The sequence below is a fragment of the Marmota flaviventris genome, chromosome 9 (assembly GCF_047511675.1).
Source record: "Marmota flaviventris isolate mMarFla1 chromosome 9, mMarFla1.hap1, whole genome shotgun sequence".
Taxonomy (NCBI): domain Eukaryota; kingdom Metazoa; phylum Chordata; class Mammalia; order Rodentia; family Sciuridae; genus Marmota; species Marmota flaviventris.
The window spans coordinates 14,655,823-14,665,304 of NC_092506.1; positions in this window are offsets into that span (position 1 = coordinate 14,655,823).

A 9,482-nucleotide genomic window follows, 5' to 3' on the forward strand; every position below is an offset into this window, starting at 1 on the left:
TAGGAAATGAGATTGAAATTCTTTCCATCTTTGTCAAGAACCATTTCTTTATGGATGTCACTCACTGTTCTGATAGGGGAGCTGAGATACACTCATACATAATGAAAGATTGTGGCCAAGACAGTTTGCCATTATAGGTTTGCCCAACTTTATTGTTTTTTTTTTTTCCCCCAGAGATAAAAACCAAGATGTTTTCAGTAGTGGGGTGGGGAATGTCACTTGTCTAAGGTCACATAGGAGGTCAATATGTACACCTATAAACTTAATAAATCCCTTTGGGACTCTTGTGTACCTGTGCACACATATATGTACATCGTTAAGTTCATTCAATAAATGTGCTTCTCTGACTCAAACCAAATGGGAGCCAGGAATGAAATCAACCAGTATGGCTAATACTAAAAGATAACCAGTTCCTGAGAGGGCCACTGGTAAGGTTTAGATATGAGGTATCCACCAAAAGCTCATATGTGAGACAATGCAAGAATTTTCAGAAGTGAAATGATTATATTATGAGCTATAAAACCTAGTCAGTGGATTAATCCACTGGTATGGATTAATTGGGAAGAAACTGTAGTCAGGTAGGGTGTGTCTGGAGGAAGTAGGTCACAGGGGGTGTACCTTTGGGGTTTATGTTTTGTCCTTGGTGTGCAGAGCTTTCTCCCTGCTTCCTGGCTTTCATGTCCTGAGCTGCTTTCCTGCACTCTGCTTTCCTACATGCCCTTATGCCATGACATTCTGCTCATCATAGGCCCAGAGCTATAGAGTCAGCCAACCATAGACTGAAACTCTGAAACCTTGTGCCAAAATAAACTTTTCCTCCTCTACATTGTTCTTGTCAGATCTTTTGGTCACAGCGACAAAAAAAAGGCTGACTAAAACAGACACAGGGGCCCTCCAACTAGTATCTAAAACACCAGAGGGACAGAATTTGCCAGAGTTACAAGAATACAGGCAACCCGGAACCTAGTCCCTAGATCAATGTGATTGAAAGATCTCCCTTGTGGTATCCCTCATCATGAGGAGAGGAAGCTGAGGAGCAGAAGAAGAATGACTCTGGGTTCGTTCATCCTTGGACTGACCAGGAAATGGAATTAGCTGGAGCTTCTGGAAGAGAAGGAGTCCGGGAGTCCAGGATTCTGGTAACCACAGGCTTGGGCGGGAGCATACAGGACCATAATCTAGCAAAGGGAGAACTACCACAGGGCTGTGGTAAAGTGGATGGCTGCACCAGCCTGAACTTTGTACAGAAGTATTTGTCTAATCCCTGTTTCTAGAGGGTTTCTGCCTGGATAATATGCTGTGGGTGAAGATAAGACACAGAGCTGCCTGGGAAATGGTTTCTGTCTTCAATGCTTACTTACTACTAGATGAAACTGCTAAATGACTTCTCTGATGACATACAGATGAGGACTTCAGAAGAGGAAAGGATTGCTTCCAATAAAGGGCAGAATCCAAAAAAAAAAAAGGCTCCTGAAGGTAGCAGCACCTGAGACTTGAGAAACGGAAAGTATATAGACACAAATAGATGATTGCAAGGAGGACAGTGGCATGCCAAAGAGAGAGAACAACATAAAGGCTGAGAGTAGAAAAATGGTGTGATGTATTCAAGGTGGTTGGAAATTCAGCAGGAACCTAGGATGCATGAAGGGGAATAAAGGGAATGGAAAGGCAGGCTGGGACAGATCATGGGGTCTTGAACTCATCCTTCCAGCCTTTACTCAAAAGATATGTACTCTTTACCCTTTTTCTCACCAAGAGACACCTTCCACCTGTTTATCCAGCTGACCCGGTGCCTCCACCCTCAGCTCTCCTGCTGCTTCTACGTGCATCTGTGAACCACAAACACCCTTCCCAGGTAGTGTGGGTCCAGCTCCCCATCAGAGGATAGATTCCAATTGGTCCTGCTTCGCTCAGTCTCCTGGACCTGGATTCTCAGTGCCCAGTATGAGCTGCATGGAGGAGCTTTCTTTTCACTCACAAGCCTCCAAAACCCTACTGAGCCCTGTCTCTTCTCAGGAACAAGTAAAAACTAGAGATCAAGAACAGCTAAACATGGTCCAACCTGTTCCAGGAGTATTTAAAAAAAAAAAAATGTACCTAGGAACTACTTGGCTCTCAGCCATCCTACCCCACCTCCCATGTTCTTTCCTCCTTTGGGATTTTCAGAATGTGCCTAGGCTTTGCAGTAACCTTCTCTCCCCAGGACCCCCTTTGCCTTTCTCCCTGTCTCCATGGTGCTATGCAGATGTGGGTCCTGCCACCCCAGAGAGCTCCAAACATGAGACAGCTGTACTATCTGCCCAAATCCTCTGCCTTGGAAGGACTGAATCTGAAATGTAGAAGAAAGAGTTGCCTACAGAGACTCCTTGCTTAAACATCCGTGGAGGTGACTTGCTTGCTAATAACATGGCTCCTGATTCACTGATAGAAAAATTTCCAAGTGAGCCTCTTCAATTTCCCCTCCTTCCACAATTAAGGTCCCTCTTTTGGGGGGGTGGGAAGAACCGGAGATTGAATTCAGGGGCACTGAGCCACATCCCCAGCCCTATTTTGTATTTTACTTAGAGACAGAGTCTCACTGAGTTGCTCAGCGCCTCACTTTTGCTAAGATTGGCTTTGAACTCGCAATCCTCCTGCCTCAGCCTCCAGAGCCACTGGGATTACATTTGTGCGCCACCACGCCCGGCAATAAGGTCCCTCTTCATTTTTACTGCCCTACTTCTCTTGAAGGCTTATGTGTCTGGCACTGCCTGTATAGAAGGCTCTGGAATCATTGCTGGGGAATATTGTTGGCCTGAGGTGCTCACAGGTGGGGACCACCAGGCACTGCATATAAAGAGGAGTCACTCTGCAACAGGTGTCTGAAAAGATGCAAGGACCTTCTTTCTGCAGCATATATTCCTTTCCCTGAGGCCTTGATTCTACCCTTGTTTCATCAGTTGTCCCTGTTATTGCTTCTTCAGTCCCTTTCCAGGAGCTTAGGGCAAGGGTCAGTAAACGATAGCCCAGGGGTGAAATCCTGCATGTGCCTGTTTTTTGGTACATAAAGTTCACTGGAGCACAGCTGTACTCACTTGTTTACAAATTGTCTATGGCTACTTTCTTCAGCCCCTGCAATAACAGAGTTGGGTGTCTGGCAAAATCTGCTCTATGTTTATACTCTGGCTCTTTTTTTGGGGGGGTATTAGACATTGAACTCAGGGGCTCTTTTTTGGTGTGTGTGTGTGTGTGTGTGTGTGTGTGTACCAGAGATGAACTTTACCACTGAACTAATCTCCAGCTATTTTTAATTTGAGACAGGACCTCACTAAATTGCAAAGGATGACTTTGAACTTATGATCCTCCTGCCTCAGCCTCCAGAGCCACTGGGATTACAGGAGGACGCCACAGGGCCCAGCTACACCCTGCTCTTTACAACAGTTTGCCAACACATAGTTTGTGGGCAGTTTTAGATCCTGTTATCTCAGAAGGACGTAGCAGAACTCAACTGCAATGACTCTGCAACAGGAGTGGAAGGACACAGCCCAGACCTTTCACCTCAGCCAGTGCATATGCCCAAATCCTCCTTCATCATGTCATGAAACTGCCCATGAGGATAATCTGCTCTCTACGTCTCTCTCTCATGTCCCACCTGTTTATCTTTTATTTTCATTTTTAATTAACACATAGTGATTGTACCTACTCATTAGGTACGATGTACTATTTAGTACATGCATATGATGTATAATAATCAGGATTGTTAGCATTTCCAGCTTCTTATCAGTTCTTTATGTTTGAAGGCTTTGTGCTAATGTCTTCTATAATAGACATTTATAGCCTGGTGCAGGGGCACATGCCTATAATCTCAGTGACTTGGAGGCTGAGGCAGGAGAATGGCAAGTTTGAGGCCAGCCTCAGCAACTGAGGGAGGCTCTAAGCCCCTTATCAGGATCCTATCTCAAAATTTAAAAATTAAAAAGGCTGGGGATATAGTTCAATGGTAATGCATACCTGGTTCAATCCCCAGTACTCCCTACAAAAATGGTACAATAGGTATTTATAAACTATAGTCACTTACTGTCCCGTCCGGCAGGACACATCAACGTGGGCAGCGAACCTAGATGGGGAGGAATGAAGGGACAAGAGACACAGAAGGATGACAGCAAGACAAAAGTTCTGATCAAGCTGCAAACTTTTATTGTTCACACAGGGGTATTTATATGGTGGGGATGGGGAAGCTCTCTTATCGGCAGTTGCTGGATGTCTGCACAAGGTGAGATAACCGCAGGATGTTTCAGGAAGATAGGTTTCAGGAAGATAGGTGGCCGCAGGATGTCTCAGGTGAGATAAGTAGCTGCAGGATGCCTCCCAGGCAGGATGTCTCCCAGGGGGCTGTCAGGCTAATCTTTGAAGGAGAATTTCCTTCTAGTCCCTGACATCTCCCACTTTCTTATATAAAATATTTGACCATACCTTACCGGCCATGTTTTTAGGGGGTGATAGAGGCTCTGTTCCTCTAGAAGGCCTTAGAATATCTCCTGATCTGAGCGAGCATCTTCACTAGGAGATTTCGTGGTGGCCTTGGCATGTTTTTGGAGGAGACGGCTTTGAGGGGGGAGCATGCCAACCGCCATGCACCAGAGCGTGTCACTCAGAGGTCTTGGGTTTTGGGATCCGTGGATCCATCCTCCTGCAGTCCTTCCTGCACCCTCTGTCATTATGGCCTAACGTCCTCACTCCATGGGTGAGTCCTCCCCCAAGCGGAGGGGCCCATGGAAGAGCGAACCCTTATGGCAAGGGCAGAAGATGGTTGGTCAGAGCTGTTACTTATACTTTTATATAAGAAAGAGAGATCTGTGGGGATGTAAACTTAAGAAATAAGCCTGAAAGAAGGGTAGAACATCCTTTTAAATGTTGGCAGCGCGGTCTTCCATCTCCAAACGGTGATAGTGAACCTGTATGGGCTTAGAGGCCAAAATATTAATCTGTTCTTTAATAAATTGTACCAGCCTGTTTATAATGCAGGGTCCTATGGACACCATTAAAAGCAAACCCAACAAAGGGCCTAATAAGGGAAGAAGGTAGGGTAAAAATCCATTAAGCCCAGTCCAGAGGGGATTTTCAAATAGTTCCCTTGTCTCTTTTCTAGATCTTCTTGAAGCTGCTTAATTTTAGTGCGTACTATGCCTGATTTATTGGCATAAAAGCAGCTTTCCCCTAAGGCCAAGCAAATACCTCCCTGGTTAGCTGTCAGCAAATCTAAGCCTCGTCTGTTTTGAAGGACCACTTCTGCCAGGGAGTCTATTTGGTCCTGTAAATCTTTAATAGTTCCTGATAGAGTTTGTACATCATCTATAAGTTGTTGAGATAGGCGACGGTAAGAGTGTATAGCCGTGCCTAAGCCAGCTGTACCTGTGCCCACAGCAGCTGTTATTCCAAGGCTGGCAAGGAGTGGTAAGGCCTGTATTGCCCACCTGTGTCTTTTGACTAAGGTGTCTAGGCTAGGAATGGGTAGAGGTTCATCTCCTGGGACAATAGTTATATCAGGGAGTAATAAGGCAAGAACACAGCCACCGGTCCAATTCGCTGGAAGCCTGGGGAAGGCTGAGTTTCCTCCACACATAAAAACTGTGCCATTGGGGGGACAAAGAGATGGGGTGGGTGAGGAATAATTTTTTACTGTTGAGCAATTTCCAAAGGAAGTAACTCCAACATCAATATCATAGGTATTATTCTGCATCGCGCCTAAAAGACATGATGTAAAAGTGCCTATAGGCTGTACTTTAAAAGGAAATCCAGGTTGGCATGTATTATCATTGTCTATGATAGAATTAATAGGAACTGCCATAGGCATGATTGCCCCTGTTGTCATGCAAAGCCAGCAATCACCAGCAAGGGTGGGGTTGGAATTATTAAGCAAGGAGAAGGTAGTTTCCAAAATATCTAATGTATTGGTATCTAAATCTGGGAGCTGGGATTTAGGCAGCATTAAGGGATGATATGTGAGCTCAGGGATTTGGGGTTTCAAAAGTTTGATTATCTGAAGATGCTTCACAGCATCAGTGGGTCCTCCACCATCAGAGACCCCTGTAGGAGCCTTAATGGGCCAGCAGGAGGGTTTACCAACAGTGCCTTGGCACCCAGCTGACTGTAACTTGGTATATATGCCTTCTCCTCCCCGGTCAAAGAGGAGGGGGGTATAATGAATAGTGGTCCCCTCTGCTGCATGAGTTTTAGTTAGGGTGGCTTCAAAAAATTGTTCTCCCTGCTTGTTAACACAAATTGAGGCTGACGCATAACAAGAGACATGCATCGCCTGGGTATGCGTACAAGTTGCAGAACAATTTTGGAGAGCTTTACTTGTACTGGGGGGAATAATCTTTGGCTTGTTAACACATACCCATTTACGCTGATGAACTCAACCTCGGCATGGAGGTAAGCCACCTTAGTCACGCAGTCAGCAATCTGGGTCCAACTAGTGGGAGCCTGAGTCCAAGATCCTCCCCTGCATTCGCAGGGGGGGCCAAAAAGGTACTCCCTGATGTTGGAAGGTGGAGGGCTAAGGCCTCCGTATACAAACCTGTTTAGCAGAAGTGCCTTAAGCAGGATCCTTACACAGATCTGCAAAAGAGGAAAATTTGTCCTCAGGGGGAGGGCCTCCATCCCTGGGTTGAGGTAAGTCATTAACCTGTTTAACCAGGCGTTCTGGTAACCATCTTGGGGCTGCTTGCTCTTGGTCCAAAACACAAGCTGAGCCTCGTCCCCAGATGAGGACAGGATCTGGGCCTTTCCATTTATTTGTAAGGGGATCACGCCACATAACAGGTGGGCGAACAGAATTGGACTAGGGATGCCAGTGTCTGTCTGCGGCCGAATGGCCTTCACTGTCTAGGGTAAGAAAATTAAGGACAAATAATGCATGGTTAAGGCGATCCCAAAATCTTTATATTTTAGAATATTATCCTTTAAATAGGTATCTCTTAATTGCCTTTTAAAAAATATGATTAAGGTTATTTCCTGTGTAGGGAGCAGTATATAAATCTTACTGTATTTTTTATGGACAATAGATCTAGTCAGAGAACTTATATAATATCAATGAATTTTTTTTAAGTTTGTAACCTTTATTGTTTAAAATTAATATATAACTTTAATTTGGAGAACCTTAGTCTTAATAAAATGTTGTGTTTTTTTTTTTATGATTATCTAACAAACAAAATATGTAGAGATTAGTATCTCAGTGTCTTAGAATCAATTGATTTTAGTCTCTAAGGACAATTGTTAAAATCGGATTTAAGTTAGTAGTTCAATATACTTAATGTTTAATCAACAATGTGAATTTATTTACCAAAACTAATCTTTGTCTTAAACAGTAAGAATTATTAGGCAATAAGGATCTTACTTTAAAGAAATAAACTTACATTTTAATAGGTTGTTTATCATGTCAAAATATGGACAAAATCTTAGCTCACATTAGTATAGTTAAACTAGGAAAAATAGCCTGAAATACCCTTAAATTAATTATAGTCAGTTTAGTATATATAAATCTCTTTTTTAATCTTTCTAACTTTTTACATCATCTGTTTAGATAACAATATAAAAATCTTTTTTACTTAGGAAAATACTTTTATCATTGAAATATGAATATAAAGACCTTGTTTTACCCAAAGATGATTTCTTTCTTTTTAGGATCCATGTGTGCTTTTTCTTTGTTGAAGCATCCTTTTCTTTTAGAAAAATTTTTTTGTTATACTTGGAACAATTTCTGAAAACCTTAGAATCTATAAACAAATTATTGTACTTTGATAAGAAATATCAATGAAAATATAGTTAAAATCCTTAGATATTTTGTAGACATAATTATTATTATCATCTTATGAGTTTGAACAGTAACTTTGAGAATTAGAAACTACTTGAAGATTGTATTTTCACTTAAAAGCACATTTATCTCAAATATCTGTAACTGAAAAGGCAGAGTATCTGATAAATGTAAATACAAAACATAAATTATGGGTTTTCTGTTGAAGAAAAACAATTAGGCAAATATATATGAACTAATCAATTAGGCATGTGCTAATTATTTTATAGATTAACAAATATAGATTATCTAAATATCTTAAAAATATATATATTAAGAATAAGAACATAACTTATAATTGTATTAATTTTATGTAACCACGTGGTTTTAAAATATTTGGATCCATTTTAATTTATTTTTAACTAGGAGTGCACTCTTCTATGTGACGTCACTTGATGTAACTGAAATAAAATCCTTGTTGAGTATACATATTTATTTTTTATAGTTAGGAATGAGAATAAGGATTTTTTGGTCATCACAGGAACATTGCCGGCTTTGTTCCTGTGGCGAGCAAATGCATCCTCATAACCTCCAAAATTAAAAGTAAAATATAAAGAAGCATGTTTGATCTCTCATCAATAGAACATTATTTAGTAACACAACTATAGAGAAAAGTCAGGTTATTTAACTCAGAACTAACTTAAATTTAGGGCTGCAACATAGAAACCTGTGGAATTAAATTTTGCCTGAAAAAGATATCTTTCGTTAGCATTTACAGGTAGGCATTCTTAAAAATACAGGTTCTGAACAGCTCCGCTAGAAATCTGAAACACAGTAGTACAGGTTAGTGGCTGGAAGGCGGGACTAGAAGTCCCGTCTGAGTGACTGTGGAAGAACCAATCGGAAGCCCGCGAAAGTGTGGGAGGTGGGACCAGGAAGCCTGCTCTTCCTGCCAGTCACCCCATTGTTACCATGGTGATGCAAACAACATGGAGTCTGCTGCCCATTTTCGGGGCAAAAGTTCCCCAAGTTTTCCTAGCCGATTGCATTTTGTTTGATTTTGTCTGCATTTTCCCCTGCCTGGCCAAGATCCTAATGCGGTAGCAGCTTGTTCTGTCTCTGTACATCCTGCACTTTTTTCTGTGGCACGTGGGTGCTCCAAAGGTTTTTTAGCAGCAAATGCTAGCATTACCATCAGATCTTAAGTTAGTCTGTGTTTGGCATTTAGGTCAAGTAATTCAAGGGTTAAAAGCACTGCTGGCCGCAGGGGCTAGGACCCCATAGCGAGCAGCAAGCAGCAGCGGCTAAAGTCTCTTGTCCCCAGCGGCTGAGTTACAGCCATTTTGATTCATAGGACAATCCTGTAGTAAAAAGGTCCGTACATACTTTCTGAGTATTGACAAAAATAGAAAATTGAAACTTATTTCTCTCCAGGTTAACATCACATTTTCTCTCCCTTTTTCTCACTCTCCTAGCACAAACTTCTAGAACGTAAAGGCCAAAAAATATCTCTCTTTTTTTTTTTTTTTTTTTTTTTTAAGCTTTTTTTTTTTTTTGAATTAATTAGGTTCCAGTAAGAAAAGGTGGGAACAGGCACCTTTTCTGGGCCAAAGGATTCATAACAATCTTAATAATAATAATAATAATAATCTTCATAATAATCAGTCTCCTATTCTAAGCCATCTTTTACCATCAATGGTCCCTTCAA